General features: G+C 52.6%; 1 protein-coding gene across 2 annotated transcripts in view; it reads right to left on the reverse strand.

The window, feature by feature from the left end:
- The window catches only part of IRF5 (interferon regulatory factor 5), a 47,677-nt gene extending 44,837 nt beyond the window's left edge, over positions 1-2,840 (reverse strand). Inside the window, exon 1 of one of the 2 annotated variants that reach the window (XM_026722690.2) lies at positions 2,752-2,840. The gene's annotated coding sequence lies outside the window, so the exon portion shown is untranslated. Of the gene's footprint in view, positions 1-2,612 lie in introns of both variants that reach the window. The other variant, XM_087935391.1, reaches the window with a different exon arrangement.
- Between the last annotated feature and the right edge of the window lie 6,999 nt (positions 2,841-9,839).

A 9,839-nucleotide genomic window follows, 5' to 3' on the forward strand; every position in this document is an offset into this window, starting at 1 on the left:
CCTCCTCCTCCCCTCCCCACCCTCCACAGCCCCCTCTTCCTTCTAGCACTGGTGATGTTACCTAACTGGGCCATGAAACGTCTGCAAAAACGCAAGGAAACTCAGAGCGCACCATTTCCAACCCTCTAAGGACAGAAAGTCTTTCGCTTTTGTGCACCTCCTGACTAATCCATGGCTCAGCGTTTCTTGCATGCAGACCCAGGAAATGCCTTCATTCAACATTCCCCATATCGAATGAATAAGTAAACAAAGCGAATTTTAATAGGAGCCCGGGCATTTTATTGATTTCTACCTGCGCTCCGAACAAACACAGATTAAAAACACAGTCAGTACTGTACAAACAAACCGCGGTTAAAAACACAGTGTGTGTGTGTGTGTGGGAGAATCCCAGAGTGCCTGGTTTTGAAAGGCCCACAAGCAAATCAAGGTTTGTGCATTCAAGTTAAAAGTTCTTTCCCCCCCCTCTCCCTCCCCCCAAAAAATGAAATTAAAATGGTTTGTGCGAACAGGCAGCTAATCCGGGTCAAACTAAGAATGTTTGTTTGGTGCAAAACTGAAAGGACCGACAATCCACAATTCCCCTACCCGCAGCTCATCAAACCTTCACCTAAACTCCTTTAACAGATTAACAAGAGTTGGAAGGGGTCTTGTAGGTCATCTAGTCCAACCCCCTGCCTAAACCTCGACAAACGTGGTCCCGGGGTCTGTTATTCCAAAGGTTGCTTTCCACCCCTCCCCCTCCCCTCTTCCCACGCCCCTCCCCCCCACCCCCATCTCAGCCCCACACTCCCGACCAGCTTCTGGATCAAACGCAAACCCATCCCTCTTGCACAGTCACCCAAAGTGAGATAGGTGCATAGGATTTCGCGCAAAGCCACTTTGTGCAAAGCAAGGGCGCGCGGGAACCGGGAGGAAGGGGGGGACGCTGGGGATTCCCTCCCCCCCACTCCTCTGCGTCCCCTCCTCCCCGAGGTTTTTCCAGCCCGCCCCCCGCCCCCCCTTTTCTAGGCAATCCTACGTTTGGGAGGGTGCGTGTGGCTGGATTATCCTCTTGGAAGGAGCGTCCCGTTGGGAGACCCGCTGGATGGGACGCAGGGCTGCCCTCCTCTTCCTCCTCCTCCTCCCTTACGACCTGGTGCCCGCTCCGCGCGGGACTACAACACCCATCGCCCCGGGCAAATGCGAGGCGACCCGAGTAGTGGAACCCGAAGGATTCCTTCCCTCTGCCCGGTTGGACGGCCCTGCTGCGCGGGGAGGGGTCGGAGGGCTGTGCAGGCGGGGCCGGAGAGGAGATGCTGGGGGTCGCTTAGATGGGGACCCCGCCCCGCCCCTCAATGCCACCGAGCCCCTCCGCCCCTTCCCCCGTCCAAACAGACGGTGCCGGCTTATGGGGCGGAGTGGGAAGGCAGCGCGGTGGGCTTCCAAGGATCGGGCCGGGAGGGAAGGAGGGGGGCAGCCGAGGTCCCAGAGGGAGACCCCCGCCCTGTCCCTCAATTCCACCTCCCAGCCCCTCCCCAGACAGACGGGCCAATTTAGGGGATGGGACGGGAAGGGAGGGAGGGAGGGAGGGAGGAAGGAAGGAGGAAGGAAGGAGGAAGGGAGGGAAGGAGGGAGGAAGGAAGCGAGGGAGGGAGGAAGGAAGGAAAGGAAGAAAGGAAGGAAGGAGGGAGGGAGGAAGGAAGGAAAGGAGGAAGGGAAGGAGGAAGGGAGGGAAGGAGGGAGGAAAGAAGGGAGGGAGGGAGGAAGGAAGGAAAGGAAGAAAGGAAGGAAGCGAGGGAGGGAGGAAGGAAGGAAAGGAGGAAGGGAAGGAGGAAGGGAGGGAAGGAGGGAGGAAAGAAGGGAGGGAGGAGGGGGAAGGAAGGGAAGGAGGGCGGTGGGCTTCCAAGGATCGGACCGGGAGCGAGGGAGGGCAGCAGAGACCCCCGCCCCGTCCCTCAATCACCACCGTCCAGCCCCCCGCCATACACGATGCCGGCTTAGGGGAGGAGGGAAGGCAGGAAAGAAGAAAGGGCGGGGGCTTCCAAAGACAAGACCGGGAGCGAGGAAAGGGGGCGGCCGGGGGCTCAGGTGGAGACCCCCGCCCCTTCCCTCAATTCCATCACCCCACCCCCACCCCCAAAACCCAGGATGCCTCATTGCCTGCTTATGGGAGGGGGGTAGAAGGAAGGAAAGAGGAAAAGGCGGCGGGCTTCCAAGGATCGGGCCGGGAGGGAAGGAGGGGGCAGCCGAGGTCCCAGAGGGAGACCCCGCCCCGTCCCTCAATTCCACCCCCTCCCCTCCCAGGACACACGAGCCAACTTAGGGGATGGGACGGGAAGGGAGGGAGGAAGGAAGGAAGGGAGGAAGGGCGGTGGGCTTCCAAGGATCGGACCCGGAGCGAGGGAGGGGGGCAGCCGAGGTCCCAGATGGAGACCCCCGCCCCGTCCCTCAATTCCATCCCCAGCCCCCTCCCAAGACAGACGATGCCAGCTTAGGGGAGGGGAGGGGAAGGCAGGGGAGGGGAGGGGAAAGGGCGGTGGGCTTCCAAGGATCGGACCCGGAGCGAAGGAGGGGGGACAGCCGGGACACCCAGGTAGAGACCCCCGCCCGCCCGCCCGGATTTACACGCCCACCTGGAGCCTGGCCGACCGAAGCGCGCCTCCGCCTCCGCCACTTCTGCCTCCCCGGGAGAGCCGGGACTGGGCCGCTCCGACGGAGCCGGGACCGGATCGGGCAAGGGCGCCGTTCTGGCCCGACCGAGCCGCCACTCACCTGATCGGCTCGGCCAGCCGGGCCGCCGGAGCTTCCGCAGGGAGGAGTCCCGCCGGACCGCGCCTCCCCCCGCCTCCCCCGACGGGCCAGCAGGTGCCTCCCTTCCGGGCCGGGCGGTGCCGTGCAGCGGGCGCAGCTGGAGGAGAGCCTGGCCCGCTGCCCCCGGGGAGCGTCGTCGTCGCGGCGGCGGCGGCTCCGGTCCTTGGAAGCCGGGCTGGGGCTGGGGACCGGCAACGGGGCGCATCTGAGCCCCCTACCCGGGTCTGCGGAGGGTGGTGGGAGAGAGAGAGAGAGAGAGAGAGAAAAGCTGACTTAGATCGGGATTCCTCCACCCGAGAAGGGAAACATCTGGAAGAGTTTCTTTCAAGCTGGGTAACTTTGAGATGGGTGGGACTCCGACTCCCAGAATTCCCCAGCCAGCAGGCTTTGAGATAGATGGACTCCAACTCCCAGAATTCCCCAGCCAGAAGGCTTTGAGATAGATGGACTCCACCTCCCAGAATCCTCCAGCCAGAAGGCTTTGAGGTGGGTGGACTCCAACTCCCAGAATTTCCCAGGCAGAAGGCTTTGAGATGGGTGGACTCCCACTCCCAGAATTCCCCTCCCAGAAGGCTTTGAGATGGGTGGGACTTTAACTCCCAGAATTCCCCTCCCAGCAGGCTTTGAGATGGGTGGACTCCGACTCCCAGAATTCCTCAGTCAGAAGGCTTTGAGATGGGTGGACTTCAACTCCCAGAATCCCCCAGCCAGAAGGCTTTGAGATAGATGGACTCCAACTCCCAGAATTCCCCAGCCAGCAGGCTTTGAGGTGGGTGGACTCCAACTCCCAGAATTCCCCAGTCAGCATGCTTTGAGACGGGTGGACTTCCACTCCCAGAATTCCCCAGCCAGAAGGCTTTGAGATGGGTGGACTCCAACTCCCAGAATTCCCCAGCCAGAAGGCTTTGAGATGGGTGGACTTCCACTCCCAGAATTCTCCTCCCAGAAGGCTTTGAGATGGGTGGGACTCCAACTCCCAGAATTCCCCTCCCAGCAGGCTTTGAGATGGGTGGACTCCAACTCCCAGAATCCTCCAGCCAGAAGGCTTTGAGATAGATGGACTCCAACTCCCAGAATTCCCCAGGCCCTTTGGCGTCCATCCATCTCAAAGCTGCCAAGTTTGAGGGTCAACACCTCCAGGCACTTGGAAGTGACTTCAAAAGCTTTTCTGGGGTGGCCAACAACAACAGAGATTTACATCCCTGATGCCAACAGGTGAATTAAAAGAGGAGGGGGGGAGGACAACTCCATGCCCCCTCCCCCTGAGAGCAATACCCGGGGATGGTTACTCTGTGGAGGAGGAAGAGGGGCCTTGCACAGATGATGCTTGACCCCAATTTGGGGTGTAATTAATTGTTTTATGATGAGCCACGGTGGTGCAGTGGTTAGAGTGCAGTACTGCAGGCGAAGGCTGCCCGCAATTTGGCAGGTCGAATCCCACCAGGCGCCAGGTTGACTCAGCCTTCCGACCTTCTGAGGTGGGTAAAACGAGGACCCAGAGGGTTGGGGGCCGACTCTGGCGACCCCTTCGAGAGGGCTGCAAAGCACCGTGAAGCGGTATATATAAGTCTAAGGGCTATTGCTTGGGAAGGAGGAAGATGGGTGGAAGGAGGAAAAGATGGGTGAATGGAAGGAAGGAAGGAAGGAAGGAAGGGAGAAAAAGATGGAAGGAAGGAAGGAAGGACAAGATGGAAGGAAGGAAGGAAGGACAAGATGGATGGAAAGAAGGAAGGAAGGAAAAGATGGATGGATGGTAGGAAGGACAAGATGGGAAGGAGGAAAAGATGGATGGAAGGAAGAAAGGAAAAGATGGGAAGGAGGAAAAGATGGATGGAAGGAAGGAAAAGATGGATGGAAGGAAGGAAGGAAAAGATGGATGGATGGTAGGAAGGACAAGATGGGAGGAAGGAAAAGATGGATGGGTGAGATGAAGAAAGGAAGGAGGAAAAGATGGAAGGAAAGGAGGAAAAATGGATGGAAGGAAGGAAAACATGGATGGATGGATGGATGGATGGGTGGGAGGAAAGACAAGATGGAAGGAAGGAAGGAAAAGATGGGAAGGAGGAAAAGATGGATGGAAGGAAGGAAGGAAGGAAAAGATGGATGGAAGGAAAGAAGAAAAAGATGGATGGATGGGAGGATCCTTTTCCCAAAGGATTGTGATAGCACAGTGGTTAGAATGCAGTATTGGAGGCTAATTCTGCTGACAGCCAGCAGTTCAAATCCCACCAGGCTCCAGGTGGACTCAGCCTTCCGTCCTTCCAAGGTCAGTAAAACGAGGACCCCGAGTGTTGGGAGCAACATGCGGACTCTGTAAACCGCTTAGAGAGGGCTGTAAAAGCCTTGCGAAGCAATGTATATAAGTCTGAGGGCTATCGCTATAATAATCCAACCCCTGATCCCCAAAATTCCCCCCCTGCCCTCCTCCCCTTCGGTGAACGTGTTCAAACAGAGGCTACTCAGCTGCTTGTCTGGGTTGCTTCAACCAGGATTCCTTCTCTGAGTGAGGGGTGGGCTAGATGGCCTCTGGGTTCCCTTCCAGTTTTAGTCGTGGGGAGCCACGGCTGCTAGTCCTCCGCTTAGGACCTCCATGGAGCCCAATAGTTCAGCGACTTAGCCAGGCAGCGAAGTGCATTTTTACGAGCGTCCTCGCCGCAGCTGTGAAGCGAGCCCCGGTGGCTGTTAAGTGAGGAACACACGCTGGTTGTTAAGCGGATCTGGCTTTCCGCACTGGCTTTGCTCATCCGAAATAACGGGGTACACTGCCATGGTCGTAAGTACGTTTGCGGTGGCCAAGCGCCCGGATTTTAAATCACACGAACCATTGAGGATGCAGCAATGGCCGTTAAAACAGGTTTCCGGTGCCGTCGTAACTTGGAACGGTCGCTAAAACGAGGACTGGCCATAAAAGAGAAAGGGGAATATCAGCTTCTTTTTTTTTTCTCAAGAGAAAGGCCCTGGCTGGGAAATCCCCAAGTTCACCCTTAGCTGGTCACCCAAGTGCCGGAAGAGGCTGGCACAGAAGGCCCTGGCGGTGTAACTTCCACACCAAGATCTCACTTCCTGGGGGTGATTAAACAGGCTGCTCTGTTAGGGGTTTTTTCTCAGCCTCACCTCTGGCTGAGTTTGTCCTCTTCGAGATCATGGGACGTTCAGATACAGGTGAACAGCGTCGGAAGGGACCTTGGAGGTCATCTAGTCCAACCCCCCAAGCAGGAGACCCTACACCATTTCTGACAGAGGGCAGTCCAGTCTCTTCTTGAAAGCCTCCAGGGATGAAGCAGCTCCCACAGCATCTGAGTAACAGAATAATAACAGAGTTGAAAGGGATCTTGTAGGTCATCAAGTCCACCCCCGTCCCACCCAAGCAGGAGACCCTACACCATTTCTGACAGAGGGCAGTCCAGTCTCTTCTTGAAAGCCTCCAGGGATGAAGCAGCTCCTACAGCTTCTGAATAATAGAATAATAACAGATTATTAATCTGGATAATATGGAGTTGGAAGGGACCTTGGTGGTCATCTAGTCCAACCTCTCCCCCCGCACCGCAAAGCAGGAGACTTTACATCATATCTGACACAGGGAAGTCCAATCTCTTCTCGAAAGCCTCCAGGGATGAAGCAACTTTCATACAACTTGTGAAGGGAAGCTGTTCAGATACAGATTAAGAGAGTGGGATGGGACCTTGTAGGTCATCTAGTCCAACCCCACCTCCTACCCAAGCAGGAGATGATGCCTACACCAAGGATCAAAGTCTCCTTGGGAAAAGAGCTCAAAAAACTGGTTTGGAACCGGTTTGGCCCCTGCAAATGGAAAAAAAAAAGAAAAAAAAGACACAACATTAACGCAAGAAAAACACACAGGGTGGTTGTGAGGTCCCAAGGGGCCGAAACGTGATCCCGGGGAGTTGTTGCTCAGTTCAGGAGGAAGCACAAAACAGCCAGAAAGAACTAAAGCAGAATTGGGGAATCGGATTGGTGGGGGTGGATGGGAGACCACCAGGAGATCTTGGGTAGGGCCGGAAAGCAGGAAAAACAGTCAAGTTCTTCCAAAAGTGGAACTTCATTTGAAGCCACCTTTATTTTCATCTTCCAAACATTGGAAAAATCTGAGCTGAATTATGTTGTTCTGTACAAAATTTAGGCACGGAGAAGTTTTACCAGTTGGATGGTTGCCTGGCACACACCAACAGCCCCTGGAAACTCAGTTTTCTACCCTTCTGGGCAGAATAAAGGCAAGTGTCAGCCGGTACACGTGCTTCGCTGCGAAACTATGTGGTCGGGATTAGTTTTGGGGGAGGAAAAGGTGGTGGGGGGAATTCTGCCTCTGCCTACCAGCATCCATCGGTATTCACCTGGCTAGCATCCTGTCAGTGTGTGAGAGAATTGAGGGCTGTTTGGAAACTGAACAGTATTTGCTGAGTGAACAAGGAGGAGACAGCAAGGAGCCTGGGTGTGGCTTAGCTCAACTGTTCTGTACTAAAGCTGCTTGGGGCTGTGAAACTGAAACTCCTCTCCTCTGCTTGTGTTTTGCCTTTGGAAGAGATTTCTTTTCAGGTGGGGATGTGCCCCAGGAGCTCAGAACAACATTTTGTAACACAAATATAATATGCGATTCTAGGCTTTGTATGTTCTGGGGTGTTTTGTACACCGATTAAAATGGTTTGGACTCAGAGCGCTTTATATATTTGTAAATAAATCAGTGCCTCAGGGGACTCTGGATGCCTGGCCCTTTAAGAGCTAGCCATGCCTTCCTCCCACCCAGCTCTGTCCTTTATGCGATTGGTCGCGTGCAGCAATGCCTACTGGCCCCTGAGATTTGAGTGAGGGGAGGCCCACCAATCAGAAAGCAAATAGCCAAGGGATTAGTTCCCTCCTGCTCTGTGCTCCGCCTTGCCTGGCTCATAGAGATAGAAAAATGAAGAGGCGCATGTGGTGCTGCCATTCCTCTCGGGAATACATAATTCTGATGAAGGCAAGCTGGAATTGGATGCAGCCCATAATAACCTTGGCCCATGTTTCAATCTGTGGTTTGGCAGGACGCCCGGATCTTTCTCCCCAGCGCTCGTCCCAAGCCAGGTTCTACCGGTCTTGTGTCTGTAACAGGAACAGAATTGGAAGGTCCCTTGGAGGTCATCTAGCCCAACCCCCTGCTCAAGCAGTGGACCTGTGCCATTTTTGATAAATGGCTATCCAGTCTCTGTTTAAAAGCCCCCAGTGATGGAGCACACAAAACTTCTGGTGGCAAGCTGTTCCCCTGGTTAATTGTCCTCCCTGTTCGGAAGTTTCTCCTTAGTTCCAGGTTGCTTCTCTCCTTGGTTAGTTTCCATCCATTTCTTGTCCTGCCCTCGGGTGCTTTGGAGAATAGCTTGACTCCCTCTTCTTTGGGGCAGCCCCTGAGATCTTGGAAGACTGCTATCCCATCACCCCTAGTCCTTTTCATTAAACTAGACATACCCAATTCCTGCAAATCTCCTTTGTATGTTTTAACTTCCACTCCCTAATCAGGGGTGGGATGTTACCAGCATAACAACCGGTTGCTGGGGGTGGGTGGGAAATAAATAAATAGGGAGACACTTGGTCAGCCTGAATCTGCCACTTCGGTTCTCACGACGGAAATCGGTTTAAGATCCAGGAAAAGAAACTGTCTCTTCTGTGGGCGAGGTGGAAGAAATGTAGTTCTGAAGCAGAACTAAAAGAGGAAATGAAAGAATTGGGGAACTTCTTTTATATATATATATGTGTGTGTGTGTGTGTGTGTGTGTGTGTGTGTGTGTGTGTGTGTATGTGTATGTATGTATGTAAAAACAAACTATTCTAAAAATACGAGTTCCAGGTATACTTGTAAAAGAAGAAACAGATATCCTGCAATCTCTGGAACTTAAAATAACATTTAATGTACTAACTGAGCTTTTGTCAGCCTCTGCTGACATCATCAGAGTTTTAAGCCCCCATTACAGAGATTTATGCCTTTATACAACATTAACCAATTTAGCCCTTACACGCGTGATAGGCCCTCTCAACTGCCTCCCATCCGTAATTCTGGTGTTTTTACCTCCATCATGTTGGTCAAAGGAGACTTATCTCTTGTTATTGTTTTCTCCTGTATATATAAATTTTAATTTTTTTTAACTTGAACATATCATCTTCCATTAAACAGTGTGTCATCTGGGTACAAAATGTCTCTGTTCTATTACAATCAACATTTACAATATCCATTACATCGATAGTAATTCTCTAATCTTACCATAATAATCCTCATTATATCTCAATTTATTTCTCCCTCTTAACATAGCTTCTAATGAAAATATAATATTACCGGTAGGTATGATGATCTTAACAATCCTATAATGGAGGATTTTAAGAAGAAATTGGACAAGCCATCGGTCTGAAATGTTATAGGGTTTTTCTACTTGAGCAGCCTTCCAACTATATGATTCTATGCTCGATTTGGAGAAATGAGGAGAAATTTCCTGATGGTGAGAAGAATTAACCAGTGGAACAGCTCGCCTCCAGAAATTGTGGCTGCTCCATTCCTGGAGGTGTTTATGGAGATTCTCAATCATCCAGGTCACGGTTGTCCCAAAAGTGCGTTTTTTCAAGAGGCAATTGGACTTTCTTGCTGACAATGGACAGCCATCTCTCTGGAATGGTAGAAGGTTTCTTGCAGGGGGGTAATTTGTTATTCTGATGATGACTACGGAATAACTACGGTTGCCACCTCGACTGTGAAGTAAATTAGCAAGTAGCAAGAAAGAAAACCCAAGTATTTTGGGGTGCATGAAAGTAAAAGAAAGGGGAAGTGAACGGAAGTTCTCTCTGAACCTGTGAAGTGGTTGAATACGTGCATAAAAAGGGAGAGTTTCAGGTTTCGCTATGACTGAACGGGCTAAAACATATGTCAGGAAGGAAGAAATTGGTGACAGCCAAGTGGCTGAGAATGTAATTGGAAACCCAAAGGTTGGTGCACTTCCCAATGTTACACTCCAGGGGGAAATTTGCGGAAGAAACCAAGATTCCCGAGAAAAGATTTGAATGGAGAAAGAGGAGCA

The sequence above is a fragment of the Pseudonaja textilis genome, chromosome 5 (genome assembly GCF_049901715.1).
Source record: "Pseudonaja textilis isolate UNSWEBS1 chromosome 5, rPseTex1.2, whole genome shotgun sequence".
Lineage (NCBI taxonomy): Eukaryota > Metazoa > Chordata > Lepidosauria > Squamata > Elapidae > Pseudonaja > Pseudonaja textilis.